At 39.2% G+C, this 25,397-nt stretch overlaps 1 protein-coding gene across 4 annotated transcripts in view; it reads left to right on the forward strand.

Moving 5' to 3' along the window:
- Positions 1–1,326: 1,326 nt before the first annotated feature.
- Positions 1,327–25,397, forward strand: part of EXOC2 (exocyst complex component 2) — a 264,990-nt gene continuing 240,919 nt past the window's right edge. For 2 of the 4 annotated variants that reach the window (XM_029944253.1, XM_029944256.1), the window contains exon 1: positions 1,327–1,435. The gene's annotated coding sequence lies outside the window, so the exon portion shown is untranslated. Of the gene's footprint in view, positions 1,436–2,009; positions 2,072–13,304; positions 13,396–25,397 lie in introns of those variants that run through there. The other 2 variants (XM_029944254.1, XM_029944255.1) reach the window with 2 other exon arrangements.

Raw genomic sequence — 25,397 nt, forward strand, 5'->3', positions numbered from 1 at the left:
TCAGCAAGTACTAACCTTGCTTAGAGCCAGGTGGGGGAATCCCTTCTAAGCCTTGAAGAGATGCTTGATCTCAACTGTTTGCATCTCTCTTTATAAAGCAGTGTGACTTTAGTGTAACTATATATTGTCCAAACAGAGGCATTTTTGACAATGAAAGGGATACTCTTAATAGTTAAGCCAGGATAACACACAAAATCCAGAGTTATCTCATGCAGAGTGGGACATATGATCGCCCTAGTCATCTGATACCTTACTAGTCTAAGTGGCCAATTTAAATTCCAGGACAGTCAGAAAAATCCATCTAAACAGTTTGTTACACAAGCTTAAACTCCATTGTCCTCCATAATAACATTTCGTTGCACACTTTCAACTCCTTTGTTCCCTGCTCCTTCTGCCTTATAAAACTCCATACTCACTTAGAAATAATTTTCTACTATTTCTCTACCTACACCAGAGAAGACAAAGCATAACCAAGCATGCTGACTGCTTCCATTTTAAATTTAGGACTATACAATCCCAAGAAAGCTTTCAGCTCTGCCTGGAAATCTTGCTGTATTTTCTTCACAATACCCAAGACAAACATTTCACCTTTTCTCCTCAAACCTCCCTTGCCTCCCATCCTCCATTTTCACGGATGACCTTAATGCGTCTTTTGCTAATAAAGTAGAAACAACCGGAAGAGTATTTTTTCAGTTTCCTGTCACCACTTTCCCTCCATCCCCACCATTGTGTCTTCAGTGCAGACCAGTCATTTCTTGCCTAGGCTATTGTGGTCACTCCCTAAGTGACATTCTTTTCCTTCTTACCAGATCCTGATTTATCCGAGACCCCGAAAGGAAGTGACTGCCTTTAATTCACCTTAATAGCTCTAATGCCCTGCACAGCGCCTAGCCCATGGAGTTTATTCCTTAAGTTTAACTAAAACAGTCAACGAAGTCTTAGAGTCTCCAGGTTGTAGCCTGACATTCTCCTCCACAATTTCCAAAGTCTTGTGGCTTTTGTGTCTCGCCTAGCCTCGGTAGGAACTACAGCGTCCTGACCCGGTGCAGAGCCCACCAGAAACGCACCAAGTCTCATCCGGCAACCTGCTAGAGGAGATCCGAGGGTACCGAACGTACGCTGCAAACTGTGGGTCCCTCAGCGTACCCATCCCACAACCCTCCAGCGCCCCCAGCCACGCCTTCCGCCCGGCTGCCCCAGCACCAGTCCCAGCCCTACCGGAAGCCGGCCTCAGCCTTCCCATCAGCTTCCCCAGGAGAGGGTTGGCCCATCGAGGACTCGGAGCTCGACTACTCGGCGGATCGATGCCCTCGGCGCTCCCAGCAGGCGGAAGTGAAGGCACCGGCAGTTGGGGCAGCCGCCGCCCAGGACACTTCGCGAGAGCCACCTGGAGCTCGGTTGTCGCGGGCCGTAGGGGGCGGCAGGCAGGCTGGAGGTATGTTTTGGAGCCTGGAGGTCCTGGCTGACGGCCAGCTTGGGAAGACACGGACAGGCGGCTGGGCGGCGGGCTCGGCGCCTGGCCTCGCTCCCAGAGAGGCGGGTGGAAGTGGTCCGCCAGTGCGGGTGTCAGCCTCTTGCACCGCTCTCCAGTCCCCGACTGTGAGGGGGAGAGCGCCGCGCGCCTCCGGTCCGCACCTCCGCGCCGTCCCTGGGCACCTGCTAGAGCCCCAGAGATCTTCACCCCCGCGCCAGGCATGGGCCTCCAGAACACTGACCATCGACTCGTTGTAGTCGGCCTCACTAGTCTCCCTGGCGTCCCTGCGTAGTTGTCGCTGTGTCAGGTGTAAGAATGTATTTGCGAAGAGCGAATGTGAGACATGTTTTTGCTTGTTTTGCGTCAGTTTAGAGCCATACCGAGCATTTTCTAGATGCCTTTTATTGACTGTTCTAAGCATTTACGTTTCCTAATCTTACAAGAGGTAGATGCTGTATATTATCCCCATTTTACAGAGGGAGAAACGGAAGCCCGGAGTGGTTATGTAACTAGCCCGTACTCAGTTTTTAAACTTCCTTTGAGACGAGGCACCGAAGCTCTGCAGCCTGCACACCCAAACATGGTGTCATCTCCAATGTAAGCCTGTTGAAGCTAACTTGCTATCTCAAGATTTTGTATAGACACTTCCATAATTTCCAAGAAACAGTTCTTGAAAAAGATTGTCTTTGAATGGAAGTAAGGTATTCTTAATCGGCAAAGGTCAATTATAGTAATAGGCATGAGAAAGGTTCCCCCCACCCCCCAATGAATCTGAGTAAACTTACAAGGAAACCTTTTTAAAATGCTTAATCAGCCACACTTAAATAATTTGGATGCACTGTACTGAAAAACTAGTTCTAACTGAGGTTATGTGGCTGAGTCTCCTAATGCATTATAATATTTTCTTAATAAACGTTAGTATATTTGGGTCAGGCTTTGTGTAACTGGCTCTACTAACAAAGATTGAAAACCAGAAGCTTCCTGAGGATCATCTGTGTGTCAAAGATTGTTGACTGAAAGGGTGGTACTAGAAAGTGTGCTTACTACTCAAATGTTCTCTTCCATTTAAGTAGGAACTTAAAAATTTTTTAATGTTTATTTTCATTTTTGACAGACACGGAGTGTGAGTGGGGGAGGGGCAGTGAGCGAGAGAGACACACAGAGTCCCAAGCAGGTTCCAGGCTCTGAGTTGTCAGCACAGAGCCCCATGCGGCTCAGACTCACCAACGGTGAGATCATGATCTGAGCTGAAGTTGGATACTTAACTGACTGAGCTACCCAGGGGCCCCTAAGTAGTAACTTAATTTAAGCAGAGAAGCAGAGGATCCCCCAGTGTCATTTGGAATAACTCTTGAACGGTTCAGAAAATTTTTTTTCGTGTCAAGCATTTAATTTTCTGTACTGAATATAATTTTGAACTATTGCCTTTTGAAAAGATGATTGTTAATCTGCTTAAAATTTCACTCATTGCACTAATATTTGAGAGCCTGTTCTGTATAAATCTTAGGGAAAATGGAATTAGTACTCAAATTTTGCAAAGCAGTCTTCTAGTAGAGGATTTTGGATAATTTTTAGTGTTAGGGAATGGTAAGTTTAAGCTATAGTATAGGAAATGCTATGTATAGTTATATATATATAGTTAATTTTTTAAATTACTTTTTCACCCATTCTCCAACTTATTCATCTTCATGTAGCCAGGATTCTAGTACACCACCTACAACATCCAAGGAGCTTCAGTGTTTATTGAATGGATGATTTTTAGGCCAGTGTTGAGTAGAGAGGATTTTGAAATTGACTGGCGTGGGAAGTAATGTTGCTCACTGGGCTAAGCAGTATGCTGGAATATTGTTCTCAGATGGTGAATGCGTTCATGTATCTTCTGGAGTGCCTGGTGAAGTTGCATAGTAGTAGTGTTATTATCTCATGGTTCAATGTATGTTTATGTAAACTTAAAATTATTATCCTTTTTAAGAAGATGTTTATTTTTAAGGGGGGGTGAGGGAGGGAGAGGGACAAAGAGGGAAGGAGACAGACTCTGAAGCAAGCTCCATGCTCTCAGTGCAGAGCCAGACGTTGGGCTCAAACCCACAAACTGCAAGATCATGACCTGAGCTGAAGGCAGATGCTTGACTGAGCCACCCAGGTGCCCCTAAAATAATTATTCTTTTTTTTTTAATTTTAAGTGTTTTATTTATTTTTGAGAGAGAGAGAGAGAGAGAGAGAGACAGAGCGAGCATGAGCAGGGGAGGGTCAGAGAGAGAGGGAGATAAAGAATCCGAAGCAGGCTCCAGGCTCTAAGCCAGCTGTCAGCACAAAGCCCGATGCGGGGCTTGAACCCACGAACTGTGAGATCATGACCTGAGCCAAAGTTGGATGCTCAACCGACTGAGCCACCCAGGCGCCCCTAAAATAATTATTCTTAATACAAACACACAAACTTAAAGTAACTGTAGAGAAGCTGTGGATACACCTATAGTCATCTTTGGCCCTCAGTTTGAAAATTATGGAGTCAAAAGTTTTTTCAGTTTAGCAGTCGAAACAACCATTTAGTGGTCTGTGAGCTACCACCCACCTGCTTCATAGTATGGGCGTAGGCTCTTTGGACTTCAGTTTCCTTCTTCCCATAGTCAGGGAATATATAAAACTAGATTAAGAATTTTTCCTGGTTTGAAATTTTTTAGCTCAGTGAATCCAAAACCAGTTAGCACTTATCCTATCCTTGTGTTATTTTAGGGGCTATAAGTATTATTGGTATTTAAATAATCTGTCAAAAGGCTAAGTTCTGGCTGGATGGAGATTAGTTTTGGCCATTTTTGTATCTCCCACTTTTAGCATATGCTTCACATACACATTAGAAATAAAATAATATTAGCTTAGATTCAGAAGGGGCATTTTTGCTCTCTCAATTAAAGATTATCTAAGAACTAAAGTATGATATTGAGTGTAAGAATAGCAAGAATTCAGATCTTTTTTTAGAGTAATTGGGAAAGCTTCATGAAGGTAAGGGAGGATGTGGCCCTTCATAGGGAAGGTACTGGAACATCTGGGTGGTACACAGAAGAAGGCCTACAGTCTGGTAAGTAAGTGCGTTTTGGATTATGGAATGCCTTGAGGGTAAGGCAGAGGAGTTTGGAACTGACTTACTATGCATTTTTTTTTTTTCGGGGGGAAAAGTGTGTTAGGCTTGCTCAAAAGCTTCATGAACATTCTTTAACTTTAATACCATTGGTAGTATTTAAGACTGGGATGCATTCCAGTCTTAGTTTTTGGTTTTGATTTTAGTAATTCCTTCTACTTACTATTTCCTGCTTAAAATGAGTTTTGGTGCCAGTAGTGGAAAGAACAGTGGACACTGGGATTTGGGGAAACTGGAGTTTAGTTAATTAGAATGTAAGATGCATAAGGTGGACCCAAGCAGACACCTAGAGGGGTACATGGCACAAAGTTAGCATTCAGTAATTATGGTGCAGTGATGAATGAGTTCTCCTTTTGCTACTTGCTAGCTGTATTGCACTTGTAAGGTTGGCTCATATAGTTTCATCTGTAAGATTTGATGAATTTTTATTTTTTTAAATGTTTATTTATTTTTGAGAGAGACAGAAAGTACGCAGGCTTCAGGCTCTGAGCTGTCAGCACAGAGCCTGATGTGGAGCTGGAACTCATGAGCTGTGAGATCAAGACCTGAGCCGAAGTCAGACATTTAACTTACTGAGCCACCATGGTACCCCAGATTTGCTGAAATTTTTTAAAATTTCCTTTTCCACTTATGAAGTTATGTGATATTGAAGGTTAAATAATTTTAACTTTGGTTGTATTATAATTTTACTGAAAGACAAAACAGGACTAAAAGCCAGGAATATTTGGTTTTAGCTTAATTTTAATGAAAGCCCCATGTGATTGACGTGATGTGTACCTGGATAAATGAGGGTCTCAGCAGGAATCAGAATTCATGCCAGATGGTTCAAGTAGGGAAGTTTTAATAAAGGCACTACTTGCAGAGGTGTGGGCAGCGTTAGGGAACAAACAAGGGATAGTGAGGACCAAAGAGAAACTGACAATTAGAGGGAACAAAAGGACAAACTACAGCTTACTGAGAGCTGGAGCCAAGCAAAGGGGTATGGGTATTGCCAGAGATGTCCTTGGGAGTGGGCAAGCAGGACTAAAGTGCCCCTACCTGAAACTAGTCCACTTCTGAAGTGCAAAGCTCAAATCTCCCACTCTTTGCTTAGTGTCTTATCTTTCTCACCCTCACTCAGTTACCTCCATTACAGCTGTTCTTTTACCTGATCTTTGGTCACTCTCATAACAGAATGCTCAATTGAGTCATTATCCATTTGTAGCATCTGGTTGGCACATTCTCAGCCCTGGACCCTTTTAGCTCTTTACCTTCTTCAATGCTTGAACTGAGTTGCTGAAACCAACAGGGGAAAATTCTAGCATCTAGATTTGTACTCCTATGAATCCATGGTCACCAATCTCAATTGACTATCAAAGAATTTTCTAGGGTTTTCCTTGTCAGTGTTTGCTTCTACTCTCTGCAGAATCTATTTTAAGCATTTTCCATTTTTCTTAAATTTCTCATCCTTTTACATAACCTATACTCCTAGCAGATAATCTTGCCACCTACTTCACAACTAATAGAACTGTCTATCAGTGAAGAATCCCATGATCTTTCTTTCAAAAAGCCTTTTCTCTTTTCTCCAGTTACCTGAAAGAGAATGCTTTTATCCTAAGATCTTGGTTCCAGACCTCTGTATCCCATCCACTCTTGCCTTTGGGAGTACTTTATTTAGTTGTTCATTGGCCAAAGGCTCATTCTTGTCAGCCTTTAATCATGCTTAGAGACAGATGACAATTAAAGCAAAATAGGGGCGCCTGGGTGGCTCAGTCACTTAAGTGTCCAACTTTGGCTCAGGTCATGATCTCACAGCTCATGAGTTTGAGCCCCGCATCAGGCTCTGTGCTGACAGCTCAGACCTTGGATCCTCCTTCCAGTACTCTCTCTCTGTCTCTCTGTCTCCCGCCCTCCCTCCCTCCCTCCCTCCCTCTCCCCTCCCCTTCACCCACTCACAATCTCTCTCTCAAAAATAAATAAAAACATTTAAAAAATAAAGCAAAATAGAAAAACAATAACAAGTAGCATACTTCTTTGATTTCACATTCCTCTGTTCAAATTTCTTTTTCCTTCCTAGGCAGATTCTTAAATAGTTGTTTATACTCCATTTCTCACCATCCCACTGCTTTCTGGTTTCAGTACCTATCACTTTATTGAATGTCAAGGTCATCCTGACTTCCTTATCACTAAATCTTGTTCCTATTATGTTCCCAGTACAGTGCCTGGGATACAGCAAGTCCTTAATAAATATGTTTTGACTGAACAATCTGAGGTTCCTTGTTCCAAATTCTAGTTTATCTATCTCTTTAATGAGGAATCCAGTACTGTCCTCTTTTGAGATGCTGGATGACCAATGTGTATATATCCCAAATCTTCTTGATGGACTAAACAAAGATAGAAATCAGTTGTATTTGATAATGACTTCTTCAGTATTGTCCACGTGATCTGTGTTTCTGAAAAACAAACAAAAAAAAAACACTGGGACACTTTTTCTGAAAAATAATGTTTTCTGAAATATCAAGAACTAATGTTTTGTTCACTCATTGTAAATCTAATAAAGTGGGGGGTGGTAAGGGGCATAGGTACAATTGGCTATAAATTGGTGAATGAATAATATGCTTTTACCTGAACCACAATTCCTTCTTTCCTCCATTAAGTAGTGTATCTTCTTTAAACTTTTTGTTTTTTTGGAGGGTGGTTTCATTTTCAGTATGCCGTCAATGTCTAGTGGCATAAAAGTTAGAGAACCAGCCACCTTTCGACCTAACAGCTTTCGGCTTTGAAGTGTGGTAAGGTAGTTGTCTTCTAGGAAGACTTAGCCTGGTGAGGCAGGAGATTTTAAAGTTTCTGGGAAATAAAGAAGGAGACTTTTAATTGGCTCTTGTAATTAAGATGGAATCCAGTGCTTGTTTTAGATTAGCTGAGTACTCAAGTATTTATGTAAGATCAGTTATGTGGGAGCTCTAGAGAGCCAACTTGTCAGGCTTTCCCCCTATATACTGTCTTGCTTCCAGTATTTTTTTCTAGTTACTTCTTGTACATTCCCTTTCCTTTAGTCTGAAACATTGCAAGAGTGAAGGTCTTTTTCATTGTGTGTGTGTGTGTGTGTGTATGTGTGTGTGTGTGTGTGTGTATTTTTTAAATATTTATTTATTTTTGAGAGAGAGCGAGAAAAATCATGAGTGGGAGAGGGACAGAGAGAGGGAAACACAGAATCCGAAGCAGGCTCCAAGCCCAGTGCGGGGCTTGAACCCATGAACTATGAGATCATGACCTGAGCCAAAGTTGGACACTTAACCGATTTGAGCCACCCAGGCACCCCTATATATATATATGTAATATTTATATATCTATGAATATTACATATATGTGTATATAAGTATATATAATTAAGTGCCATTTATCAAAGTTAAGTTTTTAAAATCATTGTTTTTTTTCCCATTAACACATAAAAAGTTATGGTTTCATTTAAAAACATAGTTATTTTGGGGAACCTTGGTGGCTCAGTCAGTTAAGTGTCTAACTTCAGCTCAGATCATGATCTCATGGTTCATGAGCTGCAGCCCTGCATAGGGATCTGTGCTGACAGCTCAGAGCCTGGAGCCTGCTTTGGACTCTGGGTCTCCCTCTCACTCTGCCCCTCCCCTCCTCTTGTGTCTCTCTCTCTTTCTCAAAAATAATAAAATATTAAAAAAATTAAAAATAGTGTATTTAAATTATATTTTGTTTGTAGGAGTGGTGAAGGAAAGCCTAAAGAGAGAGCTGGGAAAGTCGAGATGCTTTATCTCTTATTTTTTTCAGTCCTTCCTTTCTACAGATGACGCAGGTCAGGATCATAGGTTCATGGGATCCAGCTCCACACTGAGAGTGGAGCCTGCTTGTGATTCTCATTCTCTCTCTCTCTCCCTCGCCCTCCTTCCCTCCCCACAACTTTCTCCACCTTCCCATTCCCCCCTCCGCTTGTACACTTAAAAAAAAGTGCTGGATGTAAGAGTTCATGACCCTGTCTTTGAGACTTGTCCCACCCTGTGCCCTTAGATGGTAAAATGTGTGTCTGTGCTGAGATAACTTGATCTTGACCCTGCACAGGAATAGTAGAGTGAGTTTACAGAAAACCAAAGGAAAAAATTACCACTCTTTAAAACCCTTTTCCAGTATCTTGAGGAGATCTCTCTGGGGTTAGCCCAGTGCAGCCCCAAGAGGCAAGTCTGTTCTAGAATAGGTTGAACATGACTCAAGGAGGATATGATGAATTCTACATTTGGTTCTGTTTCTGGGTGGCCTGAGAGTCTAGTGTAGTGTAATTTTGTTGTTGAAACTCTCTAGGCATCTCTGCAGTGAGATTTTTCTGGGGTCCTATGGATCCATGATGTCTCTGGACAGGATAAGTCTATCTAGTGCTTCTCAAATGTTAATAAGCACAGAATTGGGTAAAATGTAGGTGGAGTTGGGTTGGGATTCTGTTTTTTTGATTTGTTTTCTGGTGATGTCAGTTTGAGTAGAATGGGGAGAGGTGGAGTTTGGGAATTATTTTTAATTATTGCTATTATTTTTTGGGGTGGGAGGAAACTTTCTCTTTTCTGTGGCCTGATTTAAGAAGATACTGCTTTAACATCAGGAGGCTTTCCCTGACTTATTTAGTGAAGGTTCTCCAAGTCTCCAGTGAATCAGAACTTCTGTTATTTCAACTCCTGGTCTTATCCCTTTAGCTGAACCGAGCTTCTGGGGACCTTAGAGGGTAAGACACCTGATCACTTATTTTGTTCACATTTCTTGTTAGCTATTAAAATCAGCAAAATTCTTCTTTAATAAGTAGTAAAAATTTGGTTAATCATTCTAAAGCTACTTTTGTGGTTACTATTTTTCTGTTTCTTTCCTTAATATTATTGCTACTAGTTATTTTTTTAAATGTATATTTAGTCTGAAATTATGTAAAAGATAGTTTATCCTATTATTCTACCAGTAAATATTTTGGAAAATCAAAGGTTGTGTCACAGTAAAGTATGGGAAAATTACAAAATTAAAATTTTCAGACCTCTGTTGAGAAAATACTAAATTCATTCAGTGTGTTTCATTAAAGGAAAAAGGCAGATGGGTTAAAACCAATATAATCTAAAAGAAAATGCACTTAAGTATATATTATAAATTGTAAGAAAATGTGGCCTTTCCTCTTTATTTTAATGAAATACTTTTATAATGGCAATTTTCTCTTGTGACCTCTGATGGATAGGAGGTTAATTGATATTAAATGCATGCTTTGTTAATCCTTCATCTGCTACTAAATTGGTATGGGGGAGTACCGGTCAAGGATACGCAAGGCCATGGCCAGCTTGTTTTCTCAGGGAGGTTTTTCCCTTTTTCTAAACCACATGTCAGTCAGTCCCCCTGTATGTAGAGGAGATTCTCCACTTCCCCCTCCCCCTCCCTCCCTCTCTCTTTTCTCACCCTGAGCCCCCCCTCCCCCCCTCCTTTTCCCCTCTGTGCTGCCGAGTGACAGTTTGTAGATGTTGCGTGCGAGGGGTTCAGCTGGCGCTGTGTGGTCTGAGTGTGTGGTCTCACTCAGTCGAGAGGCTGCTAACAGGGTAGATGAGAGAGAGCAAGATTGTTTACTTTAATTTCTTTCGGATGCCGGAATTGTGCCCAGAGTTTCTCCTAAACTTGATTCCATAGCTAGCAGCTTCAATCCCTCACAGCTGTGGTGCAGTCTCAACTCCCTGCCTTCTCCCAAAAGGCACTTTCCATAGCATCTGCCTGTTTAATCCCTGTGGCTCAGAAATGTTAATAGCATTGCTGAGTGCTGTGATTATTTTGCTTTCACTATGTCAAGATATATGGCCTTGAAGAAGTTTCTTTTGAGGTCGAGCTAGAGAAGTAAAGGAGAAATTTTAAGATAAGTGACAAAGTTGATATATTTTTAGAAATGGGAAAAGCTATTATACAAAATTTAGGTCAAATTAACTCTGCTCATGTAAAAGAATCTGGGAGTTGTGTGACAACATGTCATGTTTAACCATTTTAACAAAATTAACCAATTTATGCTGACAGTTGATTCTTTGACCCCTTTTGAAAATCTGCATTGATTTTGGCATGCCTGTTTACTGTGGTTATTATATTTGTCTTCAGTGATATTGGCTTATAATAAAGATTTGACAGGTTGAGACAAGTGAAACTTTTTTATGCAGTAGTATACATTTAGAACAATTTCTTTTTTTTTATTTTTTTCATTACAAATAAATTATCAGTAGTGTCTTGATTTTTGTTCCTGTTTTACTTCTGAACATTATCGTTAATATGGTCAAGTATTTTGTCTTTAAGTAAACACTAGACTGTTGACATCACTTGGGATTTTGCATTGTTTAGTGACTTTATTTCCCCATCTTCCCCACAGTCTTTCTGGAATGGAGTTGGTGTTACTGATGTATTGCCTAGGACTGGAAAGTCTAGGCCACTGACATTTTCCAGAGGGATTAATATGCGTAGCTAATTCTTGTTCCACTGTTTTCCTGGTTATTTTTGTTTTATTTACTTTTTTTTTTTAATGCGTATTTATTTTGAGAGAGAGAATGAGAATGAATCCCAAGCAGGCTCCAGGCTGTTAGCAGAGTCCAAGGTGGGGCTCACCTCAGTAGCCATGAGATCACAACCTGCCCTGTAATCAGGAGCCACCCAGGCACCTCTTCCCCATTTTTTTAACCCTCAGTTTCAGTTAATGAACTCAGTTTCCGTCACTGGGAGGGTAGAGCCTTCCCTACTCCCTCGCGTCCTTTCAGTCCTGGCCAAGGTTTTCTTCATCTCATTTAATCTTAAATCAGAAGACTTCAGGGATTTAAGTAGTATCAAATGTTTTTTTAAAATTTTTTTATGTTATCATTTTGTATTCCTCTTGTGTCCATTTTTTGGGTGTTCTGTTTTGTGGTGAAAATGGTAATGTAATGTTCCCAAGAATTCCGAAGCAAAATTAGTGTATTCACAAAGTTATGCAACCATCTAATCTTGGAACATTTTCCTTACTCCAAAGGAAAACTCTGAATCCATGAGCAATCCTTTTCCATTCCCCATTCTCTAGCTACCACTAATATGCTTTGTGCTTATGGACTTACTTATTCTGAACTTTTATATAAATGCAGTCATATAATATATAACCTTTTATGTTGATTATGGCAAAATAATAGAGAAAACATTGATAAATGATGGGTATAGTCAAGTAAACATTATTAGTAGAATTGAACTTATGTTTCAGAAGCTTAGAAATATTTAACAGGAGCTGTGAAATGCTCTAGGCTTATATTTGATAGAAATGCCATGTATGTGTATTTTCTTCAGTCACCCAGCCCTTCCTTGCAGGAGTAAGTCATGCAGGGACCTATTCTCAACCTTTCTTGAATTGAGCAATGTCATTGCTAACCGGCTTTTGAAATTTGATCTAGAACTCTAAAAGGATAAATCCTGATTGAACCAAATCCCTCCATTCTTTCTTTGCTTTTATCAGGCTAAATCTTCGTGCATTGAACACTGAAAAGGAAAAGGAACAGGGTTTTAGTTTATGTAACTGAGGTGGCATTTGGCCTCAACAGCAGTTGATTCTCTTTCAAGGACAGAGAAACATTGTCTTTTGAGCTACAGTGCTTTCGTAGTGTTTTTTAAAATAGCATTTATAGGTGCATCTTTGTTAAATACAAGTTCATCTTTATTTTTTATTAAAAATTTTTTTTAATGTTTTTTATTTTATTTTTGATACAGAGAGAGACAGAGCATGAGAGGGGGAGGGGCAGAGAGAGAAGGAGACACAGAACCAGATGCAGGCTCCAGGCTCTGAGCTGTCAGCACTGGAGGTGTCAGGCTCTGAGCTGTCTGAGCTGGGGCTCCATCCCACGAATGTGAGATCTGACCTGGGCTGAAGTTGGAGGCTTAACAGACTGAGCCACCCAGTCGCCCCACAAGTTCATCTTTAAATCTAAGACAAAAATTACAATCTTTGTTTGGAGTTTTCATTATTTAGAACTGAAAAGTGGAATTTTAAAATACATTTTTAGTTTTGCTCTTTGTTATATGTGGATTTTAACATTTGAAAAATCAAACTTACATTAGTTTAGGCCTAGTTTTTATAGAAATAAAGGATGGTTGAAAAATAAGTATTTTTCTAATGTAAAGAATCATGAGATTTTTAAGATATTTAGATTTTTAAGATATTTTTTTCAAAAGGACACAATATTAAAGATCTGACCCTACTCATTAGAATTTCCGGTAATTCTTTATGGAAGAGGTAATACAGTATCAAGCTTTTCACCTCTTGGGTCTTGTAATTAGAGGTCACATTTGGACTTGACCTACTGACACTCAGAGGTGACCCATAGATGATGAGTCGTTTTGTACTTTGCAGTTAATTTAGATTCATCTCTGATTCCTTTCTGTGAATGAACAGATAACTTGCCTTTATAATTAGCATTTCTGTATAGAGTATTAACAGGAGCTGTCACAGGTTGATTAAGTAAACTTTTAGGTTGTAGTTAGAAGATTCAATTTCTGTAGTAGTTTTTGATTACTACCATTGCATGGATTTATTGGTTTACATTTGATCTTAGCCTGTAGGCTAACAAGTGATAGATTTACTGGTTTAAAAAATAGTGCATGGGACATGGTATAGAATCAAGAAATGGTGTTTATCCTGTAGTGGGACAAGTCAGGCTGACATCCCTCTTAAAGACCACATCTCAGTTCTCATAGGTGGAATTCCACATGGCCTAAGGTTTGCTGCTGTTCCTGAAGAGCCAAAAGAAGAGAAAATGGACAGCCCATGCATTCCCAGGTCTGTTCAGCCCACCCACTGTTTTACTGAGTATCTGCTTTGTTTTGGTACTGGATTAGGTCTTAGGAGTAAAGAAAAGAACATTATATAGTCTTAGCCAGACCCATTGAGTGTAGTTCTTTATCCTTGGTACAGTAATTCTTCCGCTTTTTAAAATGTTTATTTATTTTGAGAGAGAGAGAGAATATATGCTTGTACAAGCAGATGAGGGGTAGACAGAGAATCTCAAGCAGGCCTCATGCTATCAGTGCAGAGCCTGATGTGGGGCTTGATCTCACAAACCGTGAGATCATGACCTGAGCCGAAATTAAGAGTTGTCCACTAAACTGACTGAGCCAGCCAGGCACCCATCCCCTTTTTTTTTTTTTTTAAATGTAGGGAATATTATTTGTTATCTCTTTCATAAGAATATCAATATATAAGAGAAATGAACAGTTCTGGAACTGCCAAGAGGAAACATTATTGGTCAGCATTACTAAGGAAGCTATATACTGCCTTATATCCCTGTTTATAAGGTCACTCCATACCATGCTCTGGAACTGACCTTTCTGTGGCCAAGGCCTTACTACATCTCTAAAAATTTGTATACATGCTCACTGCCACAGGGAATGCAATATAAAAATGTATAAAAAGCATGGTGTCTCTGACCGCTCTACCCTCCCCGAATAATGTTAACCTTTGGTATCTCCATCTCAGACTTCTCCATATGCATACAAGCATATAACAAAGGCAGCTTTTTTCTTTTTCAAATATATTTTTTAACGTTTTATTTTTAAGAGAGAGAGCGTGCAAGTTGGGGAGGGACAGAGAGAGAGGGACAGAGGATCCCCAAATAGGCTCTGTGCTAACAGCAATGAGCCCAGTTGCAGGGCTTGAACTCTCAGTGAGATCATGACCTGAGCTGAAACCAGGAGTTGGATGCTGAACTGACTGAGCCACTCAGGTGCCCCATAGTCACCTTTTTAATAGAAACTGTCTGTGCTAGAGTGATGTCCATTGAGTCAATTTTTCCTTTCTACATTTGATAAGCAGGCTGAAAATTTTCCAAACATCTAGTCAGGAGACTATCCCACAGAAGCTTTATAATATATATTATGTATAATATAACATATTGTATGTACATACATACACAAAATATTAAAAAATATGTAACAAAGTTGCTGGAAGTAAATATTCTAAAACGCTAAATTGTTAAATCTAGATTTGCATATTTACATATATATGTATTTGTTTCCTTTTAAAAACTAATTTGTTATAAATATTTTCTTGCTCTGGAATCTTTTTGTAGTATTTTACTTGCTGCATAATTTTTCCTTGTATGGGGCACCTGGGTGGCTCAGTCAGTGAAGTGTCTGACTTTTGATATCAGCTCAGGTTACCATCTCATGGATTGTGGTTTTGAGCTCCCTATCAGGGTCTGCCCTCACAGTGGGGAACCTGCTTGGGATTCACTTTCTCCTTTCTCCCTCTTTCTCTGCCCCTCCCCTCTTGCTCGCAGGTGCTCTCTCTCTTGCTCTGTCTCTCAAAAGTAAATAAATAGGGGCGCCTGGGTGGCTCAGTCGGTTAAGCCTCCGGCTTCGGCTCAGGTCAGATCTCACGTTCGTGGGTTCAAGCCCCGCGTCAAGCCCCATGGGTTGGATTATTTTATCCATTGGTCACCTTTCACGTTTTAAGTCTCAACAAAGTATTAGCAAACCGCATTCAACAATATGTTAAAAGGATCATTTGCTGTGATCAAATGGGATTTATTTTGGGATGCAGGGATGGTTCAGTATTCCCATATCAACCAATATGTGAAGGATAAAAATATAGTTATCTAAATAGATGCAAAAAAGGCATTTGACAAAATTTAACATCTTTTCATGATAAAAACTCTCAAAAAGGTGGGATTAAGTGAAATATACCTCAATGTAATAAAGGCCTTATATGACATTCCCGTAGCTCACATTATACTCAGTGGTGAAGAAATGAGAGCTTTACCCCTGAGATAAGGGATGAGACAAAGATATCCATTTTACCACTTTTATTCAATACACTATTGAAAGTCTTAGCCAAGGTAGTCAGACAAAAAAACAAAAACAAAAAGAAATGGGGCATCCAGATTGTTAAGGAAGAAAAACTGTCACTATTTGCGGGTGACATGATTCTCTATAAAAAAAATTCCTTGACGACTCTGCCAAAAACCCATTAGAATTAATAAAATGCATTCACTAAAGTTACAGGATACAAAATTAATATATAGAAATCTGTTGTGTTTATATACACTAATAGCAAAGTAGCAGAAATAAATTAAGAAAAACATTTACAGTTGTACCAAAAGGAATAAAATACCTAGGAATAAACTTAGCAAGAGGTAAGAGACCTCCATTCTTTTTTTTTTTTTAATTTTTTTTTTTTTAAGTTTATTTTTTGAGAGAGAGAGACAGAGCACAAGCAGGGGCAGGGCAGAGAGAGAGGGAGACACAGAATCCCAAGCAAGCTCCAGGCTCTGAGTTGTCAGCACAGAGCCCCACTTGGGGCTCAAACTCAAGCCATGATATCATGACCTGAGCTGAAGTCGATGCTCAACTGACTGAGCCACCTAGATGCCCCAAGAGACCTGTACTCTTTTTTTCTCTTTTTATCTGTGTGTATATATGTGTGTGTGTGTATATATATATACACATATATTTTTTTAAAGTTTTAAATTTACATCCAGGTTAGCATTTAGTGCAACAATGATTTCAGCAGTAGATTCCTTAATGTCCCTCAGCCATTCAGTCCATCCCCTCTCCCTCAACCCCTCCAGTACCCCTGTTTGTTCTCCATATTTAAGAGTCTCTTATGTTTTGTCCCCTTTCCTGTTTTTATATATTTTTGCTTCCCTTCCCTTATATTTATCTGTTTTGTATCTTAAAGTCCTCATATAAGTGAAGTCATTTGATATTTGTCTTTCTCTGACTAATTGCACTTAGCATAATAACCTTTAGATCCATCTACATAGTTTCAAATGGCAAGATTTCTTTCTTTTTGATTGCCGAGTAATACTACACACACAGACACACACACACACACACACACACACACACACACAAAACCCCCACATATTCTTTATCCATTCATCCATCGATGGACATCTGGGCTCATTCCATACTTTGGCTGTTGTCAGTAGCACTGCTATAAACATTGGGTGTGTGTGCCCCTTCAAAACAGCATACCTGTATCCCTTGGATAAATACCTACTAGTGCCATTGCTGGGTCGTAGGGTAGCTCTATTTTTAATTTTTTGAGGAAACTCCACACTTTTCCAGAGTGGGTGCTCCAGTTTGCATTCTCGCCAACAGTGCAAAGGAGATCCTCTTTCTCCACATCTTTGCCAACATCTGTTGTTGCCTGAGTTGTTAATGTTAGCCAGTCTGACAGGGGTGAGATGGTATCTCATTGTGGTTTTGATTTGTATTTCCTTGGTAATGTGTGATGTTGAACATTTTTTCATGTGTCAGTTGGCCACCTGGATGTCTTCTTTAGAGAAGTAAGAGACTTGTACCTTAACACTAGAAAACATTGATGAATTGAAGACCACACAAACATGGAAAGACATACCATGCTCACATTTAGGAAGAATTAATATTGTTAAAATGTCACTGCTACCCAAAACAATCTACAGATTCAATCCAGTCATATCAAAACACTAACAACATTTTTCACAGAACTATAGCAAATAATACTAAAATTTGTTATGAAACTACAAAAGACCCCAAATAGCCACAGCAGTCTTGAGAAAGAATAAGAAAGCTGGAGCTATCATCCAGGTATCAAGATATACTATACAGCTGTAATAATTAAAACAGTATGGTACTAGCACAAAAATAGACATAAGTCAATGGAACAGAATGGGGAGCCTAGAAGTAAACTCATGCTTACATGGTCAATTAATCTATGACAAAGGAGATAAGACTATGCAGTGGGGAAAAGAGAGTCTCTTCAATAAAGGTGCTTTTACACCATACACAAAGATAAATCCAAGATAGATTAAGACCTATATGTGAGACTTGAAACCATAAAACTCCTAGAGGAAAACATAGACAGTAATCTGTTTGACGTTGGCCGTAGGAACACTTTTCTAGATGTGTCTCCTAAGGCAAGGGAAACAAAAGCAAAAATAAACCACTGGGACTACATCACATAAAAAGGTTTTGCACATTGAAGGAAACCAATAACGCAGGCAACTTCTGTGCCTTTTGTAAATAATAAGGAGCTAATATCCAAAATATATAAAGAACTTATACACCAAAATAAGTTAATTCAATTAAAAAATACGTAGAGCATGTGAATAGACATTTTCCCAGAGAAGATGTACATATGGGTAACAGACTCATGAAAACATATTCAGCATACTAATTATCAGGTAAATGCAAATTAAACCCACAGAGATAGTATCTTTTACCTGTGAGAATGACTAAAATAAAAAAGATAGGAAATAGGGGTGCCTGGGTGGCTCAGTCGGTTAAGCCTCCGGCTTCGGCTCAGGTCAGATCTCACGTTCGTGGGTTCGAGCCCTGCGTCAGGCTCTGTGCTGACAGCTAGCTCAGAGCCTGGAGCTTGCTTTCGCTTCTGTGTCTCCTTCTCTCTCTGCCCCTTGCCCTCTCATACTCTGTCTCTCTCTGTATCAAAAATAAACATTTAAAAAAAAAAGATAGGAAATAAATATTGGTGAGCATGCAGAGAAGAAAAAGAAGCTCTTGTGTACTGTTTGTAGGAATGTAAATTGATGCAGCCATTGTGGAAAACAGTATGGAATTTCTTCAAAACAACAACAACAGAAGAGGGCTGCCTGGGTGACTAAGTTAAGTGCCTGACTTCAAACAGGTCATGAGTTTGAGCCCCAGGTGGGCTCTCTGCTCTCATCACAATCTGCTTCAGACCTCTGTCTCTGTACCTCTGCCCCCCTGTGCATGTTCTCTCTCTCTCAAAAATAAACATACATAAAAAAATAGAAATATCATATGATCCAGTAATTCCACTGCTGGGTATTTACCCAAAGAAAATAAAAACATTAATTTGAAACGATATATGCACCACAATGTTTATTGCACTATTATTTATAATAGCCAAGGTAGGCAAGCAACCTAAATGTCTATCATTGGATGAATGGATAAAGAAATGGTATATATATTCAGTGGACCATTCCTCAGCCATAAAAAGGATGAGATCTTGCCATTTGTGACAAAATGGATAGACCTAGTGGGCATTATACTGAGTGAAATAAGTTAGAGAAAGGCAAATACAATTATGATTTCACTTATAGGGTCTAAAAAGACAAATGAACAAACAAAAAGTGGAAACATACCCATAAATACAGAGAACAAACTGATGGTTGCTAGAGGGGAGGCAGAAAGGAGGGATGGGTAAACCAGGTAAAAGTGAGTGGGAGGTACAGAAATCTCATTGTGGAATGAGTCACAGTATGAATGGTATAGCATAGGGAATATAGTCAGTGGCATTGTAATAGTGTTGTATGGTGAAAGATGGTAGCTACACCTGTGGTGAGCATAGCATAAGGTATAGAGTTGTTGAAACAATATGTTTGGGGGAAAAAAGAATATATTCCAAGCATTTGTAAGACTTAGACACATTTTGCCAAATTGTTGTTTTCCAAAGTGTTGGAATGGTTTATATTGCTGCCAGCAGTACATGGAAACACTACACAGATTCAGTGGACAATCATGATTGTCTTAAATATTTTTCATTAATAATCCAACAGTGGAATCTCTTAGAATTTGTATTTCTGTGAGGTTGAATTTTTTCCCATATTTTTCTTTATTGGTTGCATTTCCTCTTTGTGAATTTTCTGCTTATGCCTTTTTCTATTTCTGTTTTGAGTCTTAGTGTTTTCCTGTTGATTTTGTGAGATGTATTTATAATAAAGCTATTCATGTTTTATTTTGAACATTTTCTTTAATTTCCCATTTGGCTTTTAAATTCAGTTGTCTCATTTACTAACCTATAGAAGGTGTATATTTCTTTACAATTTTATTTATTTATTTATTTATTTTTTAACGCTGAGAGACAGAACATGTGGCGGGGTGGGGCAGAGAGAGAGGGAAATACAGAATCCGAAGCAGGCTCCAGGCTCTGAGATGTTGGCACAGAGCCTGCCTGATGCAGGGCTTGAACCCACAAACCTTGAGATCATGATCTGAGTTAAAGTTAGATGCTAAACTGACTGAACCACTCAGGTGCCCCAGAAGGTGTGGTTTTCTATATGATGTGTTCACTGTTGGGATTCTTCCATCAGGTAAAAACCTAGTTTTCTCATGCCCAAGCTGTAATATATATTTATTCTTATGTTATTCTATTATTCTAGTTTTTTTGCTTAATCAGAATTATATTTGACTCTTTAAATAACCAGGAATTCTTTTATATAGATGCTTGAATTTATGTAAGCAAGAAAATTATGCTTTGGACTACAGCTATTTTGGAGATTGGAATTAATATATTAAAATTAAAGAGACAAGAAAATAAAGTCATTGTTTAGACTAGTAAGCTTAGTATTTGACTGTCTTGAGTATATATCATAATAAGCATTTGGAAGTTTTTCATCAGATTGTGAGTTACAGTGCTGTGGCTTTAAAGAAGTAGTTTCCCCATTTGCTGTGGAATTGATACACCCTGGTTCTTGACACATAATTATTGTTTACAGTTGCAGTATTATATTCACTCTCTCCCTCCTGCTTCTTGGGTCTTTCCCAAATTATGTGGCATGAATCTTATAATTTTCTCATCTCTCTCTTAATATCTCTTCTGTCTTAAAACAGATTAAGGTCATCCTTCTGTAAAGTTTCATAGATTTGGCTTTTCTACTGGTTTCATTTCTTTCCCAACTAAACAGGTTGGTTTGTCTTACTAAAGTGTGTTCTAATGACACCAGTGTTCCTTACCCCATTTAGGTCAATTTGCTTTGTTCTGATGAAGGTGGTGTCCTTAATGGCAGTCTGCATCTCCTTGTTCATTTCCTTGGCCACAGTGTGGAGCTGGGCTGAGAGGTCAGCTTGTCAGCACTTATGAAAACGATTCTTTTTGGTGCTTTTTTCATATAAGAAGGATATCTCTTTCTCTCTTTGTGTGTGTGTGTGTGTGTGTGTGTGTGTGTGTGTGTGTGTGTGTGTTTGCGTGTGAGAGAGAGAAGGTGAGAGAGAGATTACAGACACAGGCACTGGAGCCAGATTGCCTATGTGTGAAATCTGCTTTTTCAGTTATTAGTTGTGGGATGTTAATGCAGGGTATTAATGGGGTATCCTCACAGGGGAGTTGTAAGGATTAAAAATTATTAGTGGAAAGGATAATAAGCATTCAGTAATTATAACTGTTGTTACTATTATTAATTCATGTTTGGCTATTATCTAAGACATGTTTTATTTTTTAATTAATGGCTAGCTATGTCCTTTAATGATGTTATTTGTGTTATATTGAAAAATACTTTAAAAAGCCAAGAGCTCTATTTGTTTCTAAATATATATCTCAAATACTGTCTATTACACATGGAAACTTCAATCCACTAATTAAGTAGTCAGAATACCCATAAAGTGCCATGTGGGAAATTGCAGAACTGTGTATCCTCAGAGTCGCCAGGAGAACCTGTCATTTTCAAAGAGTCAGTTTGGAAGCAGTGGGTGATACGGCATCCATCTCTGAGAATGAATAAAGAATCTTTTCATGTAGTCTGTGAAAGTCAGAGGTCAGTAACGCTGGATTCTCCTGTCACTAATTTGCCCTGGGTAAATAATATAAAAACATAACAGTGGCCAGATTCCCTTAAAACACTTGGAGTTAAGGAATTTCTAAATATTTTTTGCTGCCTTTCCTCCCTCTGCTAGCCTGAGATTCTTTCTTTGGTGGAAAGGGACGATTAGCATTTACTCTTAGTGGCCCAGAAAAGAATGAAAAGGGAGGACTGTTTTAAATGTAGATTTTATTATTATGCAGTTATGGTGAGGCCCACCACTAGAGAAAAGGTAGCTCTTGAAAAGAATTTGTTATTCATAGTCCCTAAGAGGAGGGGGCATACCTTACCAGGCACGGTTGGGGAAGCCAGGGTGGGGGAAAGTACTAGGGTTGATCAGAAGGCAGAGAGTGTGAGAATGGGTTAGAGCCTTTATTGTGGTTTTCTTCAGAAGGAGCAGGCAAAACTGGGTAGGCAAGCTGAGCAAGTTTAGGATTGGATAGTTTGATTTTGGCAGGCTCAGCTATGCAGCGGTCCTTAGGTGTCTGGTTATCTGGCCTTGGGGTGTTTAGGGCTGGGGCATGTTGTCTTGGACTGCAGGAGCCTGAGAAAAGTTGTGTATGGACTCCAGATTGGTTGGTTTGCATATCAAAGGCATGCTCCTAGCAAGTTGTTTGCTCTCTCTAGGAATTGGCTAACCCTCTGAGAGGCAGTCCTTTGCTGGTCTGCAAGGCCCCAAGATGTCAAAGCATTATAAAATACAGTAACAACAACAACAACAACAACAAAAAGACATGATTAATACATGGACCAGGACTTTGTATCACAGCTTCAGGATTTAGTAGCAGAGCAAAGATCAGAGCAGTGAATCTTATTGCCAATGAGAAGAGGCATAAATCTGACCTAGAAAAGAGTATGAGAGAAAGAATTTTATATCTAACTCCTTTCTCCCAATTATTTTTAAAGTTACTGTTGGGTTTTGGAGATACTCTTTCTTTTGTGTTTACTATAGTCCAAACTCATTTTTACTGGTAGGTTTTGAGAAGTGTTCACAGTCTGCATTTTGTACAAGATAATTTTCTTATAGGGTGTGTGTACTCTTCAGAGGAAAAATGGCCTTCATGAGGTTTATTAGAGTTGGGGGGTGGGGTTCGGAACTGATGTCTAAGAAAGAATTCTTGAAGATATCTTTAGTGCAAAAAATGGTGATTTTATTAAAGCACATAGCCAGGACTTATGGTCAGGAAGAGCTGTCCTGGGACCATGAAGAGAGACTGACTATGTACTTGGCAGTTGGGGGAGGTAACATCAAGGGGACTTGGAGTTCTAACTCCTGAAACATGAGATCATGACCTGAGCTGAAGCTGGACGCTTAACCGACTGCCACCCACGTGCCTTCAAAGCAGGCTCTAGTCTCTGAGCTGTCGGCACAGAGCTTGACGTGGAGCTCGAACTCGTGAACCATGAGATCATAACCTGAGCCAAAGTTGGACACTTAACTGACTGAGGACCCAGGCTCCCCCAGAATGAGGTTTTTGAATTTAGCCAAAACTATTATAGCTTTTCAAACTAAAAATGAACCCCTCCCGAAGCATCGTATAAGTTTTTAGTTCTAATAAAGTAAATATTAATGATATTAATCTAAAAAATAAAACTGCCAGTTATTTTACTAGCAGATATAGGTCTATTCAGGAATAGCAGAGAATTGCAAAAGCATAGCCATGTCCAGAGAACATGGACAAGGAAAGAAACTCTCTTTTATAGAGCAAAAAGGAGAGTTAGTACACTGTTATAAACAAAAAGTCCATTGGACTAAACTTCATTGGCTAGACTGTTGCTGGGAGAGGAGAAAAAACTTCATCTTGCTGAGGTAATAAAGTAGGGCCATTTCTTTCTGTTGAGTCTACAATTGACAGGAGTGGTAAGGCATGAGAGCTCTCCCAGCCAGCCTCCTGAATTCTAAAAGAGGTTTTCCTTTATTAATGTTCACTATGGCTATAACCCACATAAGTCAAAAGTCCTTTGGTATCTCCCACGTCCCACTCCCTGCCCTCCTCTTTTAAAAGTAAAGAGTTCTTGAGATCAAAAACTGAGAAAACCACTGTGGATTATATCTAGTTGTGATTGGTTCATTTCTTGCTAAGATCTCTTGAGGAACCATTGGTAGGGAATTCTAAGCACCTAGGTTTGGGTCCTTTTAACCCAGGAAGCTGCTGAAGGACATTGACCCTAGTTAGCTTTTTCCTCTTTGCCTTTTTATTCACTTTATTTTTTCCTTTTTTTCCTCTGCTTGTTTCTTTCTCCCTTCTTCCCCTCTTCCTTCCCTTCTTTACTTCCTTCTTTCCTGTCTTTTTAACATCTTGTGATTTTCTTTTTTTGTTATTCACTGTGCAGTAGGAGACAGGGTGAGTGAGTCTCCATTTGTGCTGTGCATGGCGGCCTGTCTGTGGAATGACTTGGAGCAATGACAGAATTTTCCAAAATTAGTAATAGGGAACAAACTGTAGATCCCAGGAAGCTCTGGGAATACCCAAGCAGGACCTATACTAAAGAAAGATCTATTTCTAGTTATATTCAGACTGCAGAAAATTAACAAAGAGACAATCTTGAAGTAAGCTGGAGTAAAACACTTTACCTTTAGGAAATAGATAAGAATTATATTGGGTTTTTTTTCAGACACCATATAAGCAAGAAAAGCATGAGTAAGAAAAGAGTGAAATGTTTAAAGTGCTGAAAGAAGAAAGATCAACATAGAATCCTGTGTACAAGCAGAATTATCAAATTATCCTTTAAAAGTAAATGAGAAATACTTAAAAATTGAAAGAATTTGTCTCCAGTAAGCCTACTTTGCAAGAAACATGAAAAGAAATTCCTCAGAAAGAAAGATGATATATAAATCAGAAACTAAGATCTATAGAAAGGAGCTTTAGAGAAGAATAAATGAAGATAAAATATAATTTTTCTAATTCTTAGTTGATCTAACAGTAGTTTGTTTAGGAACAGGAGCAAAGTATTTGATGATATAGCCTATGGATAATAGAATTAATGACAGCATGTTATAAAGCATGGGAAGGAAAATTGGGAACACTCTGAGATCCTTCCACTATCCATGAAGTGGTACAGTGTTATTTGAAATTCAACTTGTTTTAATTTTACATGTGTAATGCACATTTTAGGGCAACCATTGAAAAAGTTTAAGAAGTATGATTTGATACACTAAGGGAGGAGAAAAAAAGAATTTTAAGGCACTGAAACTCTTCTATATGATACTCTAATGGTAAATACATACATTTCTCAAAACTCAGAATATACAACACAAAAAATGAACCCTAAAAGCAAACTATGGTACTTAGCTAGTGTATCAGTTTTAGTTTATCAGTGAAACAAATACACCACTCGAATGCAAGATATTAATAATAGATGAAACTGTGTGGAGCTTGTGAAGGGGTATGTTAACCTTCAAAATAAAATAGCTAGTTATTTTACCAGCAAAATATGTTTATTTGGGGATAGTAGAGGAATTGCAATTCAGAACATGTAAGCTGTGCAAGTCTGGAGAACGAAGGAGAACATTTACGTTATAGAGAAAAAAGAGGAGGGACAGCTTTGAAGGGAAGTCTATTGGAGTAAAGCAAGAGTTCAGGTGGTGATGCTGACAGAGTTAGATGGAAAAGGAAAGAAGCTTCAGTTCTTTTTGCTGCCACAGTAAAGAATTACAGGACAGAGAAATGAAAGTAAAGTGAGAAAAGTTTTATTAAAGTACGCTCCAAAGGAGAAGTGGGCCAATCAGGAGAGGCAAAGGCCCTGGAAACTCCAATTTTTTCTTTTGTGTGGAACCTAGGGTTGCAACATTTGAATGGCAGGCCTGGGTTATACAATAAATAGCTAACTAAGCATGCCCTCTCCTGTGAAACTGCAACATAATTTTTATTCTAGAGACATAAGTTAAATAAGGCAAGCACAACAAACTTAACTCTTCCTTTGCCAGGATCTTGTAACCATAAACAGCCTGCTAGGTAGGTGGTTGTCTCTGATTGGTCCTCTCTTTGGTCTTTTCATCAAGATGTCTAAGGTCCATTATCCTGTCACTCATGCTTAGCTTCCTGCCTTACAGTGTTGGTTTCTTATTGGCTGAGTTGTGGCTGAGCTCTTCCTGGGCAAGGAGAAAATCTTACGCCTGCTGGGGTAGTAAATTGAATTTCTTCTGCCCAAGAATGTGAAGTAAGCTATGATGGAAGGTTCCTTCAGGGCTTCCTGACTCTATCCTAAATGAGGTTTCCCTTAATTAATATTTGCAGGT

This window comes from Suricata suricatta, chromosome 7, assembly GCF_006229205.1.
Source record: "Suricata suricatta isolate VVHF042 chromosome 7, meerkat_22Aug2017_6uvM2_HiC, whole genome shotgun sequence".
NCBI classification, from domain to species: domain Eukaryota; kingdom Metazoa; phylum Chordata; class Mammalia; order Carnivora; family Herpestidae; genus Suricata; species Suricata suricatta.